Below are 26,566 nucleotides of genomic sequence, written 5' to 3'. Positions count from 1 at the left end.
AAATACACAGAGCCATGTGGTTTCTTTGTTCACAGCCTGACGTGCCTTGTATGTGAACGTTCCCCCGTGTGCTCGGCAGCAAAAACAATCTGTATCAGGTGTTCCAAAGCGCAGGCTGATTGTTTAAAGTCGAATTCGAATGCACTTGTTCTATGAGGTAACAAATGTATTGAAAAATAGGAACCCTCGTTTGTTCCTTATGAGTCTGCACATTTTTGCCGTCAGTTCTGAGTAGTTTTGTTTTTGAAAGGCCAGCAGCTGCTGCAGCAGTTGTTGTTCTGTTCTTGTGGTTGCTCCTCAGAGTTATGAAATGTTTCATTTCCCATCAGAGGAGAGTTTATATATTTTCAGCAGAGAAGCAGGCCAGCATGAAAGGGCACCGCCAGCAGATAAGGTAGTGCAAGCACTACCAATAGAAAGTGAGGTGACTGTGCACGCGGTGTCTGTGCACTGTCTGTTTTGGGAAATTCATCTGGTGTTTTTGTGAAGGTCATTGTGCGCTACATCCTGGCCCACATCGAGGTTGGATACAAACGTCTACTTCAAATTTATTTCAAGCTCGTGCTTATTTTATTATGCTCGTATATTTTAGTTTACATAGACGTCTGTGGTGAATTGTTACTCGGCCACGTGCATTGTGTTTGAAGTTGGTTTATGCCATTGCGTGTAAATTCACAAAAGTCTCTTCATACTTTGTATACCAAGTGACTCAATTTTACCTATAACAGATTCATATTCATTAAAAAATTAATTAAAGTGCTTAGTGTCCATATTTCTTAACTGCCCTACTAAAGTGCGAAGTGATGATAAAGTGCTCACTGCATATTAAAGTACAGCTATTTCTAATTATCACCAGCTGCTGAAGCCTCATAACAGCAACATTTCATGCTGAAAAAATGTGTAAAGTCACATAAATCAAATATAATCGCCACGCCCTTTACACGGGACTTGATGCTTTCTTGCTGTATTCCCCGTTTGCACCGCATGTGCAGGACTATTTCTGCTGTCGGCCTTCGTGAGTCGAGTCGCCCCCAAATTCACTCGGCTGGTTCCGTCGGTTTGTTTTGCTTGCTGGACTGGTGTTCCTTTCTGAAGTGGCGTTGTTTATGTGCTGTGCCTGTGTCCGAGGAGGGGGCGTGACCAGGAATGGGTTGGACAGAGAAGTGCTGTCACACGAGAGTGATTAGGCCTTCTTTTTTGGAGGGAAGTGATCTGTGAAAACCTTAGAGTTCGTTTTCTTGAGGGATGAGTGGTCGAGGGCTGGGCGGGCTGCTGCATTCCTCGGCTTTGTCAACTCTGGAACAGGCAAACAAATCTCGTGCAGCTTGAGGAGGTGGAGCCGCACTTGTCACTCTGGGTAGTAGTGGGGCGCATACTGTTGAGTTTGTCCTGGATGTGGCGAACAGCCTGCAGATGTCTCTGACCCCGGAGCGGACTGCGGAGGAGCGGAGGCTCCGGGTCCCCGAGGTGCCACCTTGTGGGCAGAGCGTGGCAGGGTGGGTATGGGGAGAGCTCCTGCACGTGTGGTGTGCATACAGGGTTGTTTTGAGTGCACTTTCTCTTTTGGCAGCTGGCCACAACTGAGTGGGCTCTCGTGTTTTTTGACCTGTCTCAATCAAACATGCAGCCTTCATCGTTCGTGCCCATTATTTATCATGCATATTAAATCACTGTACTTAGAGTTAAGAAAAATATGTGATCTCAGACAAGTATGAGTTATGATAGACAGTTCAGATGCTGGCGCAGCTCTTTACATTTATTAACCCTTGTACAATCGAAGCCCTAATGGAGAGGCATTTTTTGTGAGCGGAATTTAAGCGTTGTGGGCCTCCACTTTTTAGGCAAGTTGGTGCATATATCTTTGGAAACTATTATTCGATGACACAACACAGCTATCTGTGCTTATACAAAGTGTTCTTTGGCGACTAAACAAAGTGCTTGCTCTGCGCATTCAGTATCCTGCAGGCACAATTGTTTGTGGGCACAGCTCCATGCGGCTGTATCCCCGTGAAGACACAGTTTACTGCCATATAACTCTATACAGGCTCGAGTTCTTGCCAATAGATTTCCACGTGAACACTTGAACACAAACTCCACGTGTAATCAAACCTATAGTTTGGCAAACATACATGCACAATAAACTCTCTTCAGACACACCTCCCTGCTAGACGGGCATTTGCGGTGCGGTGGGTCTCGCGGTTGTGAGGGTTTGAGCTGTTGGCATTGAGGGTGGCGGTGCCTTTATTAGCTAGCCTTCGCCAGTCACTCTCCTTGTCCCTCAGTGTGCCCCTGTTGCCTGCTTGTGCCATGTGGGTGTGTGTGGAGGGCTCTGTGTGGCTGTGTGTGTGGGGAGGTTTGTGTGGCTGTGTGTGTGGGGAGCTTTGTGTGGCTGTGTGTGTGGGGAGCTTTGTGTGGCTGTGTGTGTGGGGAGCTTTGTGCGGCTGTGTGTGTGGGTAGCTTTGTGCGGCTGTGTGTGTGGGGAGCTTTGTGTGGCTGTGTGTGTGGGGGGGGCTCTGTGTGTGTCATTTGCGAGAGATAAAGCTAGTGGCATTGTAAATGACAATGCCATTTATTTATGTTAAAAAATACATAAATAAAAATAATGTCAAGAGCAATGCCAATAGCTCTAACTTTAACAAAGGCGAAACCATTGCATTGTAAATGCTTGTTATTTTTAGCAACCACATCCCTACACTGGAGGACTCTTAGATAAAGTCTAGGGCCTAGATGTAGGTAATAGCAATTTACCGCATGGTAAATACCGAATTTTACAGATTCGGTATTCACTATTCGGTAATTGCTATGTAGGTAAAATATTCGGTAAAAATACCGAATCTGTAAGATTCGGTAATTACCGATTCTGTAATTACAGAATCGGTATTTGCCTTTGTTTCTTATGGGCCTTGAAGCCCATAGGAATCAATGGCAAATACCGATTCTGTAATTACAGAATCGGTAAAATTACCGATTTTGCAAGGGTGACAGGGTGTCACTTTGACACCCTGCTGCACCCCTGTTTCTGGCTTGTGTGCGATGTGACACACAGACATGCCCTTAGAGCATGTCTGTGTGCCACATGGCACAGGTGTACATGCACAGATGTGCATGTACACTGGAAATCGTTATTTACCATGGAATAGTATTCCATGGTAAATAACGATTCGGTAAGGGCCTGTGGCACTGATTACAGTGCCACCTACATCTTGATTTACAGAATCGGTAAATTTACCGATTCGGTATTTTACCGATTCTGTATATTTACCGAATCGGTAAACATACCGATTCTGTAAATTAAATGCCCCCTACATCTCAAAAGCCAAATACCGGTCGGAAACGGCCGAAATCGGCCGTTTCCGACCGGTATTAAGGCTCCTACATCTGGCCCCAGGTTAGTTACTAACCACACAAGCATAAGTCTCATGCTAGCATGAGTCATAGACAGTATGGTTGCAACTGCTGGAGAATGAATTTAGAAATATTTCAAGAAGGTAATATCAATCCAATTAAAGATGCAGCTACAAACTATATGCCAGATACTTCCAATTCAGTTTTTTTTCCTCAACTATTACATAAGTATTCATCAGTATAAAAGCAACAAAAGAAAATCACTGCATCTTTAAATGCTTTTGAAGTGGAGATTAAACAATTGGAAATAAAGTTCAGGCATTCAAAGATAATTGTTTATTAGAATGTTTGAACAAAAGAAAAACACTATAATTACATTTTCAGTGTAAGATCTAGACTTTGGGTCACTAATCAAACAAATGAGATTATACAAAGGAATACAACTGGGAAGATGTTAACTACATGTCTACACTTTAAACAAGTGAAATATTTCAGAGCCACATTGGTACAATACACAAAAAAGACACATCAAATAGCTGATGCTTTCAAAGCCTTTTATACTGAAGTCCAGTCCAAAAAAGCATCAATAAACTAAAGTGTCAGTGAACAATATTCTAAGAATCCAAACCTCCCGGCAGGCTTTGATTCACACAGACTAGACTTCGGTAGCTCGATCAATCTCAATGATGTTTACAAATTAGTTCAGAACCTTACAGAAGGTAAAGCTCCAGGATCAGATGGGTCCATAGTCCAGTTCTATAAAATTGTCTGGAGTCACATTAACACCCTCCTCATACACCTGGTCCACAACTTAAAATGAATAGGCGAGATCAAAGAATCAACGACTGTAGCGATGGGCATTGTGTTCCCCAAAAAAGACAAAATTGCAACGCAAACACAAAATTACATATGCGCTCCTCTAATACATCCAGATTGCAACTTAAAACGGCCATGACCTTATATACCAATCTTCTGGCTAATGTCAGAACAGGGAAAGAAAGCCATCTCAAGGCCTCCTCTCCTCCTGACGGATACATCCGCATTTGTGACAAGCGCTTGTCACAAAGGCGGAAATACCCGTCAGGGCGAGAGAGACGGAAACGCCGCCCCATACACAGGAGTCAAGATTTCATTTGGCATACACTGCTTAATACTGGAACTTAGCATACGCCCAATAGATGGGGATTTCAACCACTGGGAAGAGAGAAAACTGCCCAAAAACCCCTGAGGGAGTGGTAGGATGACTTACCCGCAGACGAAACCCGTGGTGGTTGGTGGAAGAACTATCATGGATTAAAGCAAGGACTTGGAGAACACAAGGACCACTGGATTAATTTTATTCATGCTAAGATGTGATTGCGTGCGCTCAGAGATTTGTGTACATTGAAGACAATTTGACTTTGCAACAATCTCCATGGCTATCCTCATGACACTCAATATGGGAAAAATTAGACAGTTATGTAGAAAAGAAATCAAACTCTCTTAAAAAGTAATCTGAACAGTAGAGGCACTGGTTCCTGCCTGCAGGACATCAAATACATTTGAAATGTCTTAATGCCCATGCACACCCATAGCATTGAAACTACCAATTAAAAACAGACCTCACAGGGAGAACATATATTGTTTTAAAATACAGAGTCTAAAGAAGCTAACAGACAATTTCTTTCACTTCTTCCTAACCTATTTATTATTTATTTTCCTACTGGATTTTGGGACAAAATTGTGGTTTGACTTAATTTGTTAATGACAATTTCTCCACAAATCTAAGTTATGTCAACTTCCTATTCAGCCAAGCTTACTCAGAAGAATAGCACTGAATTTGATTGGTATGGCTGTACCAGGGAGCTTTTGTATGTCTTGTTTTTCCCTTTTCTGCAACTAAAATAATAATAAAACAGCGTGAAATGTCAAGACTGTTTTTATTTGAAACAGAGCTGGTACCCTAGGGAAGCAAGCCCCAGTCTGCAGATGAATGCAGGGATGCAGACTCGGTGTACTGGGGCGCTGCCAATAGGCTGTCAGGGAGTCTCAGGGATTGTGCAGACTGGGAAAGAGGCTTCAGGACAGGGGTCTCCAGCCTATTCTGTAGTGAGAACTACCTCTGATCAGTGAAAATCATTGTGAGCTACTGAAGGCTAAACAACCCGCGCACTATTACCAGGCACCGCCACGCCCAGCTTTTTTGACTTGTCCTTAGTGCCACATAATATTGTTCAAACTAAATACTTTGACTAGGGGCACTAAGACATAGCTGCCAGGTGTGTCAGTGAGAGCGTGGTCTTTGGGGATGAATGAATAGGCATGCTTATGAATGGGATATTTGTGTATGGGTGACTGAGGGCCTGTGTTGTATATACTTGTGGCACAGGACATACCTTTTGCCATATGTGACACTGTTACATGTATTACACAAACATACAACCATTTTTTTTTATTGAGAGACATTTAAAGTGCAGAAATGTGTTCTGTAAAAATGTTCATAATATTGAACATTCTTTTGCACTTTAAATTTCTCCCACTTAAAATAATAGTTATATTTTTCAGTTGTAAATATGGCACAATGTCTACCTGCCGCTGGGCCCAAGATATCTGCTGTGTGTAAAAGCAACACTTTGAAATGGTAGAAAATTAAACTGACGGTAGCAATTTGACTTTCATGTCCAGGACTGCCAAAAGCGAACCGCTTACTAATGTATTCAGCATTGGGAGTCACCCTCCTTATGCAAGGACATAAACATGATTGCGGTACTTGCACTGCATTGTAATTTACTAAATTCCATCTTTTCACAACATACAGGTTCTGGACTCATAAAAAGAGATGGCTATAATTGTTGCTTCTTCGGTTAGTGTATTTATGAAATGATCTTGAATCATATCGCGAGGCTAAATCCCATGTTCAGGACTCGTGGCTGGCTAGCTGGGTCTGCGTTCTACAACTACTACTAGATATGCATGCAATGAGGGGACAAGGACTGAACGCGTGGGTCTTTTGACTCTCCTTCTCGCTTGATGAAAGAAGAGCAGCTCCTACCAGCAGCAACGCTTTCCACCTACACTTAACAGAATGCATGAAAGGTTATCAATATCTCCTTAAAAGGATTCTGAATAGGAGTAAGAAATTCACAAAGGATGAAAACCTCATTGGCAATCTTATAGTTTGTGATTTTATACAAAGATTAATATAGTAATGGATAGTAAGCCATCACGCACCACCACATACCAAGGTGGAGGAAGAAGCAAGCAAGTATTATTAAGAAAAAAAAATCCAGCAGAATTTCCAGATACAGAGGATCAAAAATTCGGCACAAAAGAAGTTGAAAATAAGTGATGAACATGACAAAAAATTCTATAATTTTTAGATACCCTCTTATACATGGTTTAAATAGGAACTGATAAACCTTTCGACCATCTTGGATTGGGAATCTTGCATAGGTTTCCCGGGATATATCACGATCTTGGAAAGGCCAGAATATAAGGATTGTCCCTGCCTCCTTCCTGATACTCTTGGCTTCTGTTGGGCATATGAGGAAAAAGATGCCCAGGTTTGAGACCCTTTGTCCAGGGTTGTTCTCCACTGATCTGCTGCCACCCATCCTGAATGAATTTGAACTCAACTTGCGGAACATTCCTCCACGTGACTGCGAGCATGGAAACACCAGCACGCCTGTGCAGTCAAACGCGAATACGACTCGAAGGTATTGGAGCACTTTACATGAGCACCAGTTGCGTTACACAAGGACACATTCATTTTTTGGTAGACACAGGGAGAGTAAGTGATTTTGCCCAGAATCACAGGAAGCTGAGCCGACGCGGAGGCTTCAACCTGGTTCCCCAGCTCTAAAGTCGGCAGCTCTGGCTGTAAGGCCTCAAACTCTCCCTACTTGCAACCCGGCAATCAGTGAGGGCACTACCTGCATTTTCTGGCATGCCCTTAACACTCTCTGTACAGTTGGAATGAGTTGTAACATGAAGTTGGTAAATTAGGGTATATTTTGGATGGTATTTCTCAAAATAAGAAAAGAGTTAGCAATACTACACACTTAAAATATCCCCCAGACCCAACAATATCCACCTTCATTTTTGTTACCTACTAATAAATTCCCAACTGTTCACTTTTGGGGACCATTTCTCTTTGAAGTACAACAATTACATTTACTACACACCCTTCTGCCTTTCCCCTCCATGTACCCACTGTGCTCAATGAATTTCAACAGAGATGTTTGGGACATGGTGTTTGCTGGAACACAAATGTTCACTTTTATGAACTTTTCCTAATTGTTAGCACTCCTGGCCTTCTTCGCAAGGTGTGTTGCTTATCCATGGCTGCTTCAGATTTTTATAGTTTATACAACTGTATATTTACTGATCAGGAAAGGTCGGACTGTGAGTAGGATTATTTGTGGGTAGCAAGAGACAGAAACAGACATTGGGTATTTGATGGGATTTGTTATTGGCTGGTTAAGGGTGTAGTCCTATGAAATAGATTCAACATTGCTTCAGACATGGATATCATACACTGAGATCTGATCCAACATTAGTCACCACATTCCTTGGTACAAAAGGTTGGATTCTCTGTGTAATGGTCTTTAAATTACAGGCCAATGTTTTCCTCTAGGATAAGCAGGTGTCCAATCAGGTGGGTTGGGAGTGAGGCCCCTCCTGCGAGTAGGGGAGTAGAGTGGGTGAGATGCTCAGAAATCAGCATGCACTTATGTGGCAGAGCATAGAACCATTTAATGGGAAAGACCAGTCTAGACATGTGCACTGCCCAAGTAGGCCAGACATATCAGAAACAGGGAGAGGGCTTTAGGGGTATCCTGCCTGAGGAAAGATAGAGGACTAAGAAAATGAACTGGAGAAGCTGTGTTTTGAGTTTATGTCAGCAGTCTAGACCACAAAAAAACTGAAAGCAAGTCTCACTCCATGAGAAGGAAGTAAGGAGTCAGGATAGCAGAAAAGAGAAACTGAAGCCAGATGGATTTTATATGTCAACTAAGCTATGATATACCTACAAATCAACCATTGGTTCATGTAACTTGCAAACGAGCCTGAAAGGTGGCACAAGATAGAAACAGGGGGCCAGATGTACGACCATTCGCTTTTGCAAGTTGCAAATTGCGCCTCACAAAAGTGAATGTACAACAGTGTCTCAGACACTGTTTGCGACACCCAATGGGAATGCATGCCTTATTAATATTCATGAGGCAAGCGTAATTTGTGACCCCATTGGGAATGACTAGCAGTCCCAGGGATGGTGGCCTGCTGGGGTCAGCAGACCACCATGTCTGTGACTGCTTTTTTAATAAAGCAGGTCTTTTATTTTTTTAAAGCAGCCCATTTTCCTTAAAGGAGAACAGGATGCATTTAAAAAAGAAAAATGAAACTTTTCAGTTTCATTTTTTAAGGGCAGGCGGTGGTCCCTGGGACCAGAGCCTGCTCTTAAAAAATATTTTCTCACACGCTCACAAAGGGGAAGGGGTGGCCTTGGGAGCCCTTCCCGTTTGCAAGTGGTTTATCACCTACTTGAAGTAGGTGGTAAACTGCGAGTGTTTCGCGGACGCAAATACAGCTGCGAAACAATAGTAGATGGCATTGAGACTTGCTGTTAGGAAGGGACGCTTCTTCCTAATAGCGAGAGTTGTAAATGCTATTTTGCGAGTCAGTGTCTCGCAAAATTGCGTTTGTGCATGCCAGGATCCTTTTTTGCGGTTGCAAACGGGCCGATCTCCCGTTTGCAACCGCAAAAATCATTTGTATATCTGGCCCAGGGTAATTATAGATTGGATCAATTAACTAACCTGCAGAATATAGACCTTCGGTCTGCAAGACAAAGGATACGGGTAGGAAGATGGACCAAGCAAGGTGGACTGAAAGTATGAGGTTGTGGTTGAGTTTTTGGAACCTAATTAGAGGGCAGGGGCGTTGGAGAAACCGTCATTATGTTGCTGGTTCCCATCTACCTGCAGAAAGATCTCGAAAAGAGGAAACTCGGGGATGAGAAACACACCGAGATGTTTTAGCTATGAGACAAAACTAAGCGAATAAAAATCAAGGAAGGAATTACTGGTTGAAAAAAACTAAAATGGATGATTGAAGACATCTTTTTCCGAAATAAGGCGAGATGGCAACCCTGTATCCAAGCACTAGATCAAAGTTTTTCAATCAATGGTTCTTCATATTTAAAGTACCATAGTACATAAACATACCAAGGTATACATACTCCAGTGATGAGTTATGTTGGAAGAATACTGAAGGTATTCCGAAAATCATAATTCAAATTTCCAGAATTCAGAAAAAAAAATTAGGTTTCAACCTGGATTGTCAATGTCTGCTGATGTATGTTGTGGAGCGAGTGAACTGGAACAACAACTAGAGTAAGTGTCTGCGATCTGGAAGTTGTACATTTGGGAAAGGCTTTCCATTTGGATTTGTGAACCGCATTGAACCACCCCAGATGTGACCTCTCACCCAACCACCACAGATTGTGGGGACCATAGTTCTAGTCACAGGCTTTCATTTGATAGCCTAATGGATTCTGGAGACTGTACTCCTGATTTGTTAACAGAAAAGCCCAGCACTTAAAGCATGCTGTCCTAATGACCTGGTGTGTGGCAACAACTCCCTGACCTGCCATTTGTCTGTCCAGGTATTTACTAGAGGTCGGTGGATAGGGTTGACTCTTTTCCAAAAGGAAAATTCTGGCCATTTGTTAACATTTCACATCTGTAAAGGCTCGGACGTGAAACTTAAATAGAAGTTCATATAAAGTCATCTGCATTCAGTGGCAACTTTCTGTTTTTGTTGAATTTACTTATCAGCCAGAGATCATCAGGGAAGCTCTAGAACACTTTTTAAAGTGCTTTCTTTCTGATATTTGCTGTTGAAGTGTGTAGTGATAATGGGGAGATACCAGCTTTAGGCATTGAAATGAAATTGCATTTATATAGTGCTTACTACCCCTGACGAGGTGTTGAAGCGCTAATTTTCATACTTTTTGTACCTATCGGGGGCATTCGAATGATGGTCACACTGGCAGATAACTGGCCTGATGGCATCCCTATTGGTAAGCCTCTGAAGGCCTGACCCAAACCCCAGCCAGATGTCAGGCTCTGGCTCGACCCAATGACCCAATGACGTCTTTGACACTCCAGCCAAAAACGAGCTGTTATTAGTCAAAAATACAAATCAATAAGTACCAAAGAGAAAGAAAAACAGGTAGATGAAGAAAAATAATTGAGAGAGGGGGAGGTGGAAATTGAGAAACAGAGGGAGGGAAACAAAGTAGCAGGCAGAAGACAAAGGAGAAATAAAGCTAGAAGAAGACATGTAAACAGAAATGAACAAAGAGAGAGAGGAAAGGCAGTCACAGCAGACAGGTAACACACTCTGTCCATATTCATGGCCAATAGTAACCAATGCTTCTGAGTGGCTCTGTAGCAATGGCATGGGAGCGACCGGTTTCATTGAGGGGGGGAACACTGACCTTCATCTCATACTTATATGAAGTGTCACTTCATTACAATATACTGGAGGGACTGTGTATGTTCACCTCCTTCCAACAGTGGGGACAGTTCGAAGGCAGGAACCTACCAGTTTGTAGCCAGAGAGGGAGCTGCCTGAGGCTGAAACTTGGGGACAGCCCTACTGTCTGCGCCTGTCCGATCTCTTTAACCTGGGGAATAACTCTTATGGCTGGTTTAGAAAATTGCTGTAAATTGATTAGTTTGCTATTTGACACTCTAGATTCTAAGGGCTAGATGTAGGTAAACTACATTTACCGAATCTAAAATACAAAATTTTACCATGTACATTTTGGCATGTATGTCTGCCACATGGCACTGTTATTAAATGCAAAAAATTGCTTTTTTTAGGGTTTTTGTAATTTACCACCAACTTGTAGTTGGTGGTAAATACTGAATCCTTACAGGTGAAAAGCACTCACTTGAGTGCTTCCTATATTTCAGATTCGGTAATTTACCGAATTCTTAAATACCGATTCGGTAAATTACCGAATCTGAAATGTAGCCACCTACATCACAAATGCGTAATACTGGTCGGTAACGGCCGAAATTCTGTCATTTCGGCCGTTACCGACCGGTATTAGGGTTCCTACATCTGGCCCTAAGTCTCTATGCAGCCTGAGGTTTAGTACTTTCGTTATACCCTTAAGGATTTCGAGAACCAGCTACCCTCGCACTATAGCTGCCTTTTGCTGGTGACCCCATCCTCCTGGGGCCACCACGAGGCAATAACGAGCGCTTTCTTAATTAAAAAATACAGGCAAGGCCCACAGGGCATTATGGGACGCTCCTTGCACACTTTCTTCCATTTTATAGTAGTGGCGATCCCGCTGCAGCGGTCTTTCCTTGCCTTTGGGTATGTAAGTATTTCATGCACGGCCTCGCTCTCCGCCTTGGGGTACCCGGTCCAACCCGGCCACCCCACATGCAGGATGTCTCATTGAGGGGCAGCTTGGGGAGCCTACCACCGGCTGCTGCCGTTGTCTCCCCAGTGGCCCGTACTCAAGTGTGCTGCCGCAGGTGCCGGTAGCATCAGTTTGGTGTGCCCGCTCATGCATGCAGTCGCGCAGTGGGTGGCTGGCCTTCCCGCCTCTCCTACATACAAGCATGGGAAGGGACAGTCACATGAAGAAGCGGGCAGGACATCTCTTCTTTGTTTGCATCAGGGCACAGGGATGGGATCCTGACCTCCGTCTCCTCGAGTGGGGAAAGAGCAACAGCACTTCCCTTTAGTTTCTTCAATATCGATTGTTGAGTCCTGGCCCACCCCAGGAGCAAGACACAAAATGGCGGCGGAGTCCCACACACTTCATCGTCGGTGCAGAGAAAAAAGGGACAACGGTCGCCATTTTTCACAAGGGCATATCTTGGGCCCAGTCAGGCCAATTTGGACGGTCTGTGTCTCGTTTTGCTCCTGGTGGCAAGCCCTAGCCATCTGGATCTTGTTCCTCAGGCCTCCTGGCCTCAAAGGTGACAAACCTGGCAGAGAGCTGGTTTCACTTGCATCTCCACCAGCCTTTCACTTTGCTTTTCCTCAGGGCTTCTCTACTTCCTTGTGCACCTGTCCAGTCTTTCCCCCAACTGGTCTCGTGGGAGGGGGGATTGGCGGGGGTAACAGGGACCAGCTTACCTGGTCCTGGGGAGTGCCCCACTGGTCCTGGGGTCAATCTAAGTAAGACTCTTTAGGGCAGATGGCAGTCAGGGGCTCCTCCTTCCAATTTCTCATAGTGCTCAGCCGAAAAGCACCACAAAGACAGCTCCACCCTCTGTGCAGGACCTTTGAACTTGGCGCAGGGTGTTTAAGCAGAGATGTGTCTTTAGCCCATACTGATGTGCCACATCAGCTCTCTGCCCTGTCCCAACCTTCCTACACAGCCTGCTGGCATACTTCAAAATGGGGCCACTCAGGAGTCACTTGCCACCTGTGCTCTGGGGTCTCAGCTCCACCCCTCACAGAAGTCACAGTCAGTACCTTCCCCAGCAGATCTGGAATCCCTCCTTTGTCTAGTGAGCTTGGGCAGGCCCTCTTCCTGGCACAGAATGGCAGCTGGCTGTTTGAAGTAGAGTAGTAAGCCCCATGACTTTTCCTCCTCAGGAGCTGACCAGCACTTTTAATTGATCCCTTGCGGGGGAGGCCTTTATTCCTGCCACTGGATAGAGAAAAGTAACTAAACCCACCCAGCAGGGAGACAAAAGACCTGAGCTCTGATCCTGAGCTGAGCTAGATAAATATGACATTCCTGGATGACCCATAAGCTGTACAGATTTACAGAATTGTTATTTCCACACATGTTACAATGTACATCGGTATAACTCTGGTGTCTATAGACCGAGGGGAAGCGGAGCTCCACTCTAAGGCAGCCTTCACCATAAGTGTTTAATGGAGTGGAATAAGCACACTGACTTGCTCTATGCTAGCATTATGCGGCCTAACCCAGGTCAGTACCCAAACCTGTAGAGTCCCTCCTGCGCCAGGCTACTTGTGGGCAGGTCCTGGGCAGCACAAGACAGGAGTCTCCCACGTGACACCAGCCAACTGAATCACACCCTTGCTGCGTCTCAGCAGCCATAGCCTAAAAGGTGGACACTGGCGGTAAACAGGTGCAGCCCATTTTACCATGAGTTTAACATAGAAAGGTTTTATGGGGCATTCCCACAGTAAAAGGTCAAAACCAGGTGATCATAAAGCAAAACATCTGGGCCGATTAGATGGGCAGAACCACCTTCTCACAAGTGGTCTAACCGCAGCCTAGTTGTGGACAGAAAGTTCACGCCGCTGAGACAGAATATTGCATGGTTAAAATCCACTTTACGAAGCATTACACCAGTAAAACATTTATAAATAAATACACCATTCAAGTGAACACAGGGGCCCAAATGCCTATTAAAAGGATCTTATAGAGCACTATCTTCACATACAAATAACGTTGCTTCTTTCTACACTCTGACTCCTCAAATGGCTTGCTATTTCAAAAAGAACCCTCTATATTTCTAAAATCAAGCATGAAATCTGACCATAACTAAAAAATTCTGATTGACGCCTTTCCTTTTCCTTTTAAATTGCCCTCTCCTTCCATTCCATCCTTTCAATACCGCTTCACTCTGAGCACGACCTTCTCTGAGTCACATGCATATTGCTTTGATATTTATTAATGTATTTTTGCCAATTGCCCACAACTAATTTTAAACATCACAACCAAAGTCTTCCCATGCAACTTAACCATACCTAATCTCAACTAGCACATCTTTTATCCCAAGGATCTTCAACCAGTTGATGGTGAATTACAGTAGCTCGCCGACACCCCCAGAGTAGTTTACAGCCTTGAATTAATTTCTGAGCAAGTACTGCGTCATTAAAGTTTATTTTATTTTAAATAAGTGTCTTGTTTTTATTTCAAAGTAAATTATATCTGTATTAGATAGGGAAAAGGCCGGACTGCAAAATAAAACACACTGGGGCATATGTAGGTAATTTTCGTTTTGTGATTCTCAAATTGCGATTTTTAGGGAATCGCAATTAAAGAATCGCAAAACGAAATGTAGGTAGGATTAGCACATTTTTTGCGAATCCCACTTATTCCTTATTTGCGAATCGCAAATTGAGATTCGCAAATAAGGAATACCTTCTCATTCATTCCTATGGGCTAGAAGGCCCATAGGAATGAATAGGAAGACATTCTCAATGTGCGATTCTCAATTAGAGAATCGCAAATTGAGAATACAATTTCAGGGTTGTAAATAGGAGACCCTTTTGCACCCCTGAAATTAACATGTGTGCACATGTGGCCACATACATGCCCTAAGGGCATGTATGTGACCCACATGGCACATTGAAAAATGCAAAAAAGTGCATTTTTCAAACAAAACGCAAAATACCACCAACTTGAAGTTGGTGGTATTTTGCGATTCCTTAAGCCAAAATTTGCACAACTTGGGTGCTTCCTACATTGCATTTAAGGAATCACAACTTGCAATTCCTTAAATGCAATAGCAAAATATCCGCTTGCCGGCATTGGCTTCTACCTAATCTACATCCAGTTATTACGAGCACAGAACCACGCTTGGGTACTACGAGTTGCTGCAGCAACTTAACGCTCCGGGCTCTGGCTTGTCGCCAAAGTGGCACTTGCCACAGCCCAGCAACTGAGTCTTGTAAGAGGCCAGGGTCTTCGGTTGTAGGGAGCACCTGGCACAGACTCCGGCCAGAGTCCTGCCATTGGGCTGCAGAGAGCAGGGCCAGACACTGAGCAGTGAATGCCAGATTCAGTTCTCGACATTCGCAATGAGGGTCCATAAAAATTGTGGTTAATTTCAGATTGGGAGCGTGAGAGCAAGAAGCTATTTGTTTATGCATTTAAATGGGAGAACATTTTAACTAAAATGGTATTAATCATTTACAGCTAGATTCATCAAAGACCCGTTTTGCGAGTCTTTAATAGCGATTCATAAGGAATCGCTATTAAGGACTTGCAAAACGGGATTCATGTAGGAATCGCAAAAAATATTGCGATTCCTACATCTTCCTTATTTGCGATTAGCAAATTGCTAATCGCAAATAAGGAATAACTCCCCATTCATTCCTATGGGCCTAAAGGCCCATAGGAATGAATGGGGAGTATTCCTTATTTGCGATTAGCAATTAGCTAATCGCAAATAAGATAGCGATTTCAAGGGTGCCAGGGGTGTCCAAAGGACACCCTGTAGCACCCCTGAAATGCATATTTACACAGGTGTTGCGCACACACATGTCCAAAGGACATGTGTGTGTGTAACATGCAACAGAGAAAAATGCACTAAAGTGCTTTTTTCCAATTTTTCGCTATTTACCACGAAGTCAGACTTCGTGGTAAATAGCGACCAAATATTGCGAATTCGCAATTTCAAATTGGTTCATGAATTGCATTTAAGGAATCTCTAATAAAGATTCCTTAAATCCAATTCCTCACAAATATGCGATTTCGCAAATAGCGATTTTTGCATTTGGGGTGATGAATCCCAAATGCAAAAATTGCACTCGCAAAGGGCCAGATTCTCAGAATCTGGCCCTTTGCGAGCGCAATTTAGATTGATGAATCTGGGTGTTCCCTCCTTATTTTAATTTTCTAACTTTAAAAGCGTTGCGTTTACAAACAGGGGGCATCTTGCTCCCAGTGGATGGTAGATACAGGGCCATATTTATGACAGAAAAATACAGCCGTTTTTTTAGATGGGAGAAAGTGAAGAAAAATATTTTTCTTACTTTCATTTAACCCCTTTGATGCCATGGCCCAAAACCTGCACGCTCTGCTCAGTGCGGCTGACAACGGAGGGTTTCCCCTTACTCCCCCAAGTTATTGTTGGAAAGGTGAGAATCTCCCTCTTCTAATGGTACTTCTGCCTAGTAGATCCCTGTTTGGGGATTGCTACAGGAGGGCGCTCTCGAAGTAGGGATCCACCTACGTTGCACCTGAGAAAGGAGGAGCAGTTTAACAACATACAAAGGATGCTAAGGGTCTCTGAAAAAACTGTGAGAATACTAAACACTCAGTTGTAGTGTGTAGAAAAATGTGTTCAAAGGAGAGAAAAGAGACAACAGAGTAAGAGGATGAAATGAGTTGAGAGTACCCATCAGCCCACCCGTTGGCGGAACCTCGTCATCTGGGTTATAGTTGGAAACTGGTATCCACTAGACACCTCTTCAGATCTCTTTCGAGGAGTGCTAGTATTAGATCCGCCAGTGAGATGGACAGCCAGCAGGTAATAATGGTAGGTTGAAGGGAAAAGGTTGCAGTGCTCAAATAAGACTGAACAGTAAATGTGATAGTATTAAAAATGCCTGTTATGGTGCCAAAGAACAACTTTATTGGGAGTGATCAACATAACGGCATGATTAAAAGCAGAGTGAAGATAGTATGGAAAAAAATATTACTATCAATTATAGATATTGGTTGGTCGACATGTTTCAGCCTCACAAGGCTTTCATCAGGACCTATGATGTACACTACTGCAACAGTAAACAAAAGAAAGACAAGTAATAGTGATGTAGACCTACCGGTACATTGTTACTATATGGTAGTCTCATATCATTGTGACAAGAACTCTCCTAAGGGAAAAGAAAAGAGAAATACACACAAAACAAAGCAGATGTAAACATATTAGGGCACATCAATGTTTGTGTAAATCAATATACCACACTTTGGTAAACGTAATCCGGGCTCTTCTACCTTATTCGCCGCTACATATCCCGGCTTAGCATTGTCTCCCGTTGAGACTTGGCACTCTGGATTTCCTGCAATAACAGCTATGGAATCCTTTTTGTCATCTCTAGAGAGTGCTAATACTGATTACATTTGACTTCTATCATACGGGACATGCTTTTTATACACATGCTTAAGATCGTTGCATGTGCGCTCCTTTCTTCCATATGAGTTTGGCTACACATGCACATACCCGTGTAGAGAGCTGTATGAGAATTTATCTCTCAAAATCTGAGCGCTAAGCTTTATTATTCAACACAAACTAGAGGCGCTTCATCTTGACTCCATCCACGTGTTTTCCTTGCAATTTTGCCACAAGTCATTGCCTATTATACCCCTTGGTCTTTCAGAAGCAAAAGATTATGACCAAAGGAATCTTACTACGTACCTCATGGCTAGATTCATACATGCAATTTATTTTTCCTCCCCATGTTTAGAGCGGGTCCTCTTTGACCTGAGCGAGCGCCAGGCGAGGTGAGGCCGCCTCCATAACAATTATGGGTGAGTTATTTTTACCAAAGTGTGGTATATTGATTTACACAAACATTGATGTGCCCTAATATGTTTACATCTGCTTTGTTTTGTGTGTATTTCTCTTTTCTTTTCCCTTAGGAGAGTTCTTGTCACAATGATATGAGACTACCATATAGTAACAATGTACCGGTAGGTCTACATCACTATTACTTGTCTTTCTTTTGTTTACTGTTGCAGTAGTGTACATCATAGGTCCTGATGAAAGCCTTGTGAGGCTGAAGCATGTCGACCAACCAATATCTATAATTGATAGTAATATTTTTTCCATACTATCTTCACCCTGCTTTTAATCATGCCGTTATGTTGATCACTCCCAAAAAAGTTGGTCTTTGGCACCATAACAGGCATTTTTATTACTATCACATTTACTTTTCACACTTATTTGAGCACTGCAACCTTTTCCCTTCAACCTACCAATATTACCTGCTGGCTGTCCATCTCACTGGCGGATCTAATACTAGCACTCCTCGAAAGAGATCTGAAGAGGTGTCTAGTGGATACCAGTTTCCAACTATAACCCAGATGATGAGGTTCCGCCAACTGGTGGGCTGATGGGTACTCTCAACTCATTTCATCCTCTTATTCTGTTTTCTCTTTTCTCTCCTTTGAACAACTTTTTCTACACACTACAACTGAGTGTTTAGTATTCTCACTGTTTTTTCAGAGACCCTTAGCATCCTTTGTGTGTTGTTAAACTGTTTAGTTTGGGGGACAGGATGCAAGCTGGTCTTTAAATATTTTTCCCCTTAGACCCCCCCTCATATTGTGTTCTTTGTTTGTTAAAGGATGAGCAGTCCCTTGGGTAAGGGCTTGTGCTCCTCCTTTATTTATTTATTAAGCCTTTCTGTCCCCCCGGGGGGGGCAGATGTGGATAATTGCTCCCGATCTGTCATGGGGGGTAGGGGGGGGGGGAGGTGGGCAAAAAGCCTAATAGTCACATGGGAGTTTTTTAAATAAGAAAAGAGGGGTAGGGGCTACCCAGTATGGACACAGACATGCCCACACCACTTACATAAGGATTAACAGTCTTTCTGCCCCTCACCTGGGGGGGAGATGCTGGCAGTTGCCCCCGATATGCCTCCCCAGGGGGGGAAGAAAGTCCACTAGGCATCACGTATTTGTTTTTAGGTTGAGCCTAGAGCAGCGCACATGCACTGCTCTGCGAGGCATGTTGTATCGCATCTTCTAGGCATTGATCACGCCTCTCTCTGCCCAATCATTCTATTGTGTGCATGTATAAATTCCCTTGCTCTCAGTGTTTAATCGTTATATTTGTTCCTCCTATCTCTGGGTGTTTCTGTGGATGGTTCCTGTCCCCGCCAACTGGCCCTGTTACAAGTATTATTGCTTGTTTGTTTATTACATTACTTTTTTTGCACTTATTTTTATTGTGTCAAGGAAACCCAACGGTGGGAGCGTTATGAAATGGTTCTGTTTAAAGAGCATTGTTTTTTGTTTTTATTAAACCTTTGTTGCTGCATTGGTTTGCTCACCGAAAACACAGGGACGCCGTGATTTATGCCTTCATCAGCACGGCAACGCATCAGTCTCAAAACCTATCTTCGTTATATGCCGTGGTACACAGTGAGGTCACAAATGAATGTGCTTCTTGGCATGCTTTGTGGCACTGCAGGGGTGGGGTCATGAATACATGCAATACTGAATTGCTGATGAAAAAGCAAGAAGTTTCCCTCTGCTTTGCCCTGGGAGTCCTTGCCCCCCCCCCTCCTTTGGTAGGCGTCTTTTAAACTGAAAGTGAAGAATTTCACACAGGCAGCGCAGCACTGCTGGCTGCAGAGAGGGGAGGGGGGAGGCGGGCCTGAGTATCGTTACACGGCCAGCTCAAGAGGCCTAGGCAAAGGTGGGAAGAGCAGGAGGATGTCTGTAAGTAAGCAGCATTACATTCAGTGCTTAATTTGTGCCGGTGCTTTCCGGTGCTCAGCACTGGCACTTATTATTCAGGGCCAAAACTACTACATTTTTATCCCCTGGGCCAGTAGTTATTAAAAATAAATGTACGTACCTGTTCTCTTTCCTTTCGGATTCCTGCCTGGTATGTCTCCAGATAACGGCCCACCCAGGACCAGATGATCACTGCATCACGTTAGTGATGTCAGCAGCACGCCTGCCTTTCACCAAAGAGTGTCATCAAATTCATACCATTTCAACAATTGTGGCTCAGGGCGGGCTGATGAGTGAGGTAGGGGTGCGGCAGGCTGGGAAAGTTCAGGACATGCCGGCCTGCACAGAGTAGGAATTATCCCTTTTTGCAGCTAGAACCTGTTAAGAATAAATGCAGCAAAAACAATCCCTGAGGCCGCGTGGATTATTAATTCCTCATTCAGGAATTGAATTGGAGCAGCTGCAAGCACAAAAGTTGAGTCTGCTCCTTCCCCGCGCCTGCCTTTTTCATGGGGTACTTCAGAGCAGCTATTGAAGAATAGTAGCTTCTGACAATGCCGGTCACAAAAACTGAAGTTTCAATCCGATTGATTAAGGAAGTTAAACTTGAAACAATTAAGAACTGCTGCGAGCATGAACATTTTAAATATGAGTGCGTCAAAACCAATTTCAATACTCGAATGCTTCGCCAGAATACCCAGGCCCTGCCTGTTTGACTATTTCAGAAAACATGAGCCTACTGGAACCTTTCCCCGGCTGACTGCAGCCTTCGTTGTAAAATCAGCTGTTAGTTGTTTAAGTGAGGGTCGCTGGAGGGCTGAAAAGATACCCATCTATTTCCAAATGTTTTTCAATCCGGCCAGTTTTATAACCTGGCTCCAGCACTCTTTGGAAAGAGTTGTCTAAAGTGATGTGATTCATGGTCAGTTGCTCGCAACGCACCAGCGCAATGCGCCAGCGCAACGCACTAGTATCAGCCATTTTCACAGCTTAGTTGAACAGAGGCAGTAGAGGGCGAACGGTCTGTCAATGTACCAGTTCGATGGCTTACAGAGCCATGAAAGTGTATAAGATTTGAAATTGCACTGCATTCACCATTGTTTTGATACAGGCAGTAGCTGGCAGTGCAGTGGTACATGCATTGTTTTTGTATGCTACTGATACTTTGTTTTTAAGATTCGTCTGTGCAAAGGAGAAAGCTGATAGCTACCAAAACTCCATGAACGGTGTAATGCCTGTGTATTTTTCAACATTTCTGATGACAAAAGCAAGCAAACCCCAACCTTTGCTCTACCTTCTTCACATAAAATACAGAGGGTAGAGAGACTCCCAAACATGGTAGAGAAAGGAAAAAAACGCTATGAAACCATGATATATGGATATATACATACATACGTATGTATGTATACATATATGTATGTATATCTATATATATGTTGCTTTTTCATGTTTTATGAACATTTCCACAGTACTCGGCTATTTTGTGTCTAAGGTTCTCTTTTTTTCCTACGCATACATTCTGTCCCTTTCCAGAAATCCATTGTCGCCAGGAAACAAGGTGAAGAGCTTGGGCAAAGGGATTATACTGGAATGTTCTCTTTATAAGTGGCAGCTCTTGTGTTCCTGATTGATTGTTCAAAAGTGTTTGCCAAAATGTGTCCTTTTTCAGTTCCTTCGTGTTTTTTTTTATTTTTAAAAAGAGATGCCATTTCTTGTCTACCACCTACAAACTACATTATGCCAGAAGGAATGTTGGCCCTACAGATCGACACCTTTCAATCTACTGAGTGTGTGCCTATAGGTTTGTAACAAGTTTGTTGTGTCCACAGATGTTAAGTTGGAAGGAATGTAGGGGAGCAAAATTAAAAGCATTGTGAAACTCATGGTGATTTGATACTCTTCCCGTATTGCATTAGCTATCAGACCCTGGACTAAAGATAAACTTAACAAAAACCCTGTTTGTGGCAAATGTTAACACACATTGGTTTTATTTTTATTTTTCAGTTCAGAATTACACAAGCAGGAACAGTACTCATGATTAAGATTTCAACTGGTTTGGAGGCTCGATCTTTAAGCCATAGGAGAGCAGTGGGCCAATTTGTATTTATTGCAGCAGAAATGCTAGTTTGGTTCTTTTGGTTCTTAATAAGAGAGATGGATCCCTGGGCTACAGTATAGCATTTGTGAGTAATTGGGTTGTTGGCTTAGCAGTGTGAAATCCTACTCAAGTAACAGCAACTATATTTGTTATGTTGCACCTCAAAAAGTAATTAAATTAACCTGTGCTTAATGCCAAAGATGATAGTCTTTGCTGTCCTGGTACAACCATACCCCCGCCCATAATAGGAGGGTGAAGAGTCTTTCTGCTCCCTTGGGAGGCAGATGGGGGCAATGGCTGAGATCTGCCCCACTCCCGGGGGAGGTAAAAAGCCTACTAGGCACCAGGGATTTCTTTTTAAATAAAAAAGGGGTGGGGCTGCCCAGTATAGGCAAGGCCATGCCTCCACCCTTACAAAAAACGTGAACAGTCTTTCGGGGGCAGATGGGAGCAATTGCCTACGACCTGCCCGTGGTGGCAGAAAGCCCACCAGGCACCATGGATTTTATATTAAAAAACAAATAAAGGGGTGGGGGCTGCTCAGAATGGACCTGACAATGCCCACACCCATAATTAAGAGGAAACAGTCTTTCTGCCCCGCTCGGGGGCAACTGCCCCTGATCTGCCCCCCCCTCCAGGAGACCAGAATGCCTATTAGGCACCAGGGATTTATTTGAAAAGTAAAAAGAGCGGTGGGGCTGCCAAGAATAGGAATGGCCATGCCCACCTCTAATAAAAGGGGAAACAGTCTTTCTAACTCCCTGGGGGAAGATAGGGTTACCCTCGATCTGCCACCCAGGGGAGCAGAAGGCCCACTAGACACCAGGGAATTAAAAAAATATATATATAGGGGAGAGGGCTTCCAACATGGGCTGGCCATGCCCTCACCCCAACTAAAGGGGGCAAGTCTTTCTGCCCCCCCCCCCCTCCCCAGGGTGCAGACTGGGGTACTGTTCCAAGGGGGGGGTGCAGAAAGCCCAATGCATGGCAGCAATATATATATTTTCAATAAAATAATAATAATGAGTCTTTCCAATCCTAACATTAGGTCTCACTTCAAGCAAGGGATCCCACTGACCTTGGTTTGATTTGTTCCAGTAGCGGGCCATCATTTTTATTGGCACAAATGGGATAATGCTGGGTGGTAGGGATTTTGTAGAAAAGTTCTGGATTTTACATCATAGAAAAGTGAGGGAAATGCATGATTGTAGGTAAAGTAGGAGGTTTGTAGGGCATTGTGGGTAAAAGAAAATGCGCTTGTTGCTTAGCCTTTAGTAGCTCATAATGATTTCCACTTATAATAAGTAGCTCTCATTACATCACAGGTCTGAGACCCCTGTATTAAAACCACCAACCATCTTCATGAACTCACACCCCCATCATCCCCACCCCACTAATTATCACAAGGAATTCCGGTTAATTTAACTGCCACAAAAACAAAGTGGAGTGAATAGATGGAACAGTTTGCATGAGTGGACAAGACTAATCCATTTAACCAACAATAACCAATGACAATGTATTAACAATTGACTTTGGATTCTGGAACAGCATTCTGCCCTACATAAAGTGCTTCGCCAAAGGAATAAACACGATTTAAATGCAATTACAATACAATACATATGGGGTCCCTTGCGAGCTAAGCTGAAGACACTTGCAAAATGCACCAGTTACAGATGTGCAATGTTGTACAGGTGCAGTCTGAGGAAAACTTGCAAGAAGCATTATAGAGTTTTAAAACAGATAGTTTAGAATCTTTTACATAATTAACATGGCATATGCCATTGAATTTTAAATGTAATTTCTTATGTTTGCAAAACTCCTTTTATTGTACGACTGGAAATAATCCTGGTAGTGCCGAAATGGTTAGCCGTCTTGTGGCCCATGACACCGTTTCCTAACACTCAAACACGGTGGATGAATGAGTAGACAACTGACGCACTTACATCGCTGCTGCTGCGACAGCCTGCAATAAAAGGGATCGATTGTTTCCAAACCTTTGACTTCCATCTTTCACAACATGATAAATCGCAAGATTATGGATAATGTCATTTTGCAATCAGAAAAATGTAAAACAAAACAATCTGTGTTCATTTAGAGCTCAAAGATCCTGGGTGTTTGCCCGCAGGTACCCATATTTAAAAGCCGCTCACAATCATAACGGCTGAAGCTGGTTAAAATATTTTTATGGTGGCAAAATTGTGTAAAATACCGGTCTCAATCTCTTTGCACTCAGCTGTCACCTTGGTGTTTTTTCTATGCCCACCATAGCTGCCTCCCTCGTTTATTTACCTTTGAAGTTGACATCAGACTCCTCCTACTTCGATGACGTTCCTCACGTCGGCTCCGCCCAGTCCACGTGGGACTTTGACAGGAGGGCGGTACCATGCAAAACGTGACCACAGGGGCGTGCCCGAGTGAGGAAATAGTAACTACCCTCACAAAAGAATGAATAAGCCCCGCCCACACATGCTAAATAGCTGTCCACAGAACGCTGATGCAATTCATAGGATACAGGTGGTCGCCTCGGGCAAGCCCCGCCTTCTGATGCCGTTATATGGCTCTCCGCCAAGAGACCACGAGCCCCCTCTACTGCCACCTAACAAGCTGTCACTCACCCTAGACCTTTCCGGTGAGCGCGTGCTTCCTCCCGTGCAGACCTGGACTCACATGTAGCGATGCAGACCGGCAGCCGACTGCAGGCAAAAGCCTCTGACAGCGCGTGCGCCTGCGCGCGCACCCTTCGTGTCAATCACGAGCATAAACATGAAAAGAGGGCAGTGGCCCAAGGGTTCTGTGACATAAAAAGGAATAACTCGTTATGCTGACTCATAGAACACTGTAGTAAAAAATAAAAGTCACAAGATGAACAAATGAATACAACGTTTTGGCTCAGGAAGAAAGCATCACTGTATTTCTCTGTAAGCTTCACTAAAAATCTATTTGATGATTTTTCTTGTCATTAAAAGTACCCTGTGTCAAGACTGGAGGCGAGGATTCTGCTTTCCCCCCCTTCAATAGCATATCCAGAAGTCAGTTTCAATATTAGACAAAATCATACAAACAAATATAAACACAAACAGGTCCTTTGATGCTTTAGTAATAAGAGGTGGCAAAGCCCATAGAACTTGCGTTTATAGCTGTTGGCTTTGTCAATGTTTACCTGTAAAGTATTATTTTAACCCCTTCGCTGCTAGGCCTTTTTCCCACCCTGCGCTAAGCATTTATTTTTGGCTGTTTGGGATAGTTCACGCTTAGGCCCCTGTAACTATTTATCCTTATAAGGTATCCAACAGCTGCGGCTCCTCCGCTATGGCTAGCACTTTCAAAAATTAGAAAAACAAAACACTACTAAAACGGGTTTAAAATCTATTTTATTATCGTTTTATTTTTCTTGTGCCAAGTCTTGGGGCCAGGGTGGTAACAGGCTGGAGGAAAAGTGGTAGACACTGCCTTCAATGCGCATAATCCACATGCGCAGTGAAGGTCTCTCCAACCGCCCAGCTGTATTGCTGGGGTTGGAGAGAGCAGGCACAGGCGCCCAGTCTGTCTGGAGCGCAAATCATCGGGGCTCAGGCCAATCCTGAAAGTGTGTCATTCAGTAGAGCAGCTACAGGATTGGCCGCAGGACAGGCTAGGAGCCTCTGCCTGCCTGCAGTGAAGAGGAGAAGAGAGGAGCAGAAGAGCGTGTTGCGATGCTGGAGGGTGGCAGGTAAGTTCTTAAAAAAAAAAATCTATTTGTCTCCATTGCCCCACATTCCCCCACCTGCCTGACCCCCTCCCCCACCCGCCTTTTTTCCCAGACATGTGCCTCTCCTGGTATCCACGCCAAATTTGAGTCCTTTTCTACCAACATCCTGGGGATTCTAAAGATACTCAGGGTTTGTGGATTGCCTTGGAGGGGACCAAGAAATTAACCAAAATACAGTAAAAGTTTGGGTTATTGGGATAAAAGTAGAGCCAAAAAAGCATCTGTTTTTTCCCTGCATATGGAATCAACAAAGGGTTTCTGGTGCTAAAATCCCAATTGTCCCAGCTTTCAGGAAAAGGCAGACTTTTGTCAGAAAACCCCAATTTTTCACACAGTGCACGCGTTGCATTGCTTCCAATGGCAATGCGTGCACGTCTGGCGATTCCCTCGCGGGAGCGAGCAGCTAGCGCCATATGGCAGCAATTATCGCGCCTGGGCCCTCGCTCACACGAAGGAATCGTGCAGCCTCCCTACTCTCGCCCCTCCCCCTGCTGCTGTGCGAAGCACGCGGCTTGTGCTTGTTGTTATAAGAGATGCTTCGCACCACAGTTAAGCTCCTAACAATATAAATCAATGAGCGATCCCCTGTGATGTTTCTTTGCTGGATGATCTCAAGTAGGTTTTGAAACAACATATTTGTCGAACTTGAAATAAAAAATTAAATCAAGCCAGTGTGGTCGGGAAATACCTTATTTTTTTATATCTAAAAGTGCTACCCCCATCGCCTCATCAATTGGATTTTTTCCGACACCTTCAAAATGCTGAAATTAAGACACAAAAGCCTCAGGGGGAAGCTAAACTAACATTTCCAAGTGCATAAGCCCATCGACCGAAGGTTTTGGTGTTTTTCTACCCTTTTTCATGAGCCCTGGCTCTGTGCGCTGTGTCGCATTAATGGACGCTGCCCTGCATGGGGCCGAGGTGTGATGGAAGGATCGCTTCTGGGCTGCCTAGAAATCTGTCATCGACTCCCTTATTAGATTCGTGATTTGTGTGAAAAAATTAATCCACCGCAGTTCTGCAGCCAACACTGTTGCATTAAAACGTCTCTACCCAAGAAGTTAAACGTTTAATAAACTGTTCCCACAGTCCTCGCCTTCTAGCAGTTTGGCAGGAGACTCCATTTTGCTTGGCAGGGCCCTCGGCGAGGACTACCCCCCCCCCCCCCCATCTAGCCCCCCAC

The 26,566-nt window shown here is 43.8% G+C and overlaps 1 protein-coding gene across 2 annotated transcripts in view; it reads right to left on the bottom strand.

The window, feature by feature from the left end:
• LOC147678637 (monocarboxylate transporter 13-like) overlaps window positions 1-24,380 on the bottom strand; it is a 220,549-nt gene extending 196,169 nt beyond the window's left edge. The window contains exon 1 of one of the 2 annotated variants that reach the window (XR_015302483.1): window positions 24,251-24,372. The gene's annotated coding sequence lies outside the window, so the exon portion shown is untranslated. Of the gene's footprint in view, window positions 1-24,250 lie in introns of both variants that reach the window. The other variant, XM_086946085.1, reaches the window with a different exon arrangement.
• Window positions 24,381-26,566: the final 2,186 nt, after the last annotated feature.

The sequence above is a fragment of the Lissotriton vulgaris genome, chromosome 12 (genome assembly GCF_964263255.1).
Source record: "Lissotriton vulgaris chromosome 12, aLisVul1.2, whole genome shotgun sequence".
Classification (NCBI taxonomy): domain Eukaryota; kingdom Metazoa; phylum Chordata; class Amphibia; order Caudata; family Salamandridae; genus Lissotriton; species Lissotriton vulgaris.
Note: the sequence above shows the minus strand (reverse complement) of the source record. Positions and strands in the feature narration are given on the sequence as shown.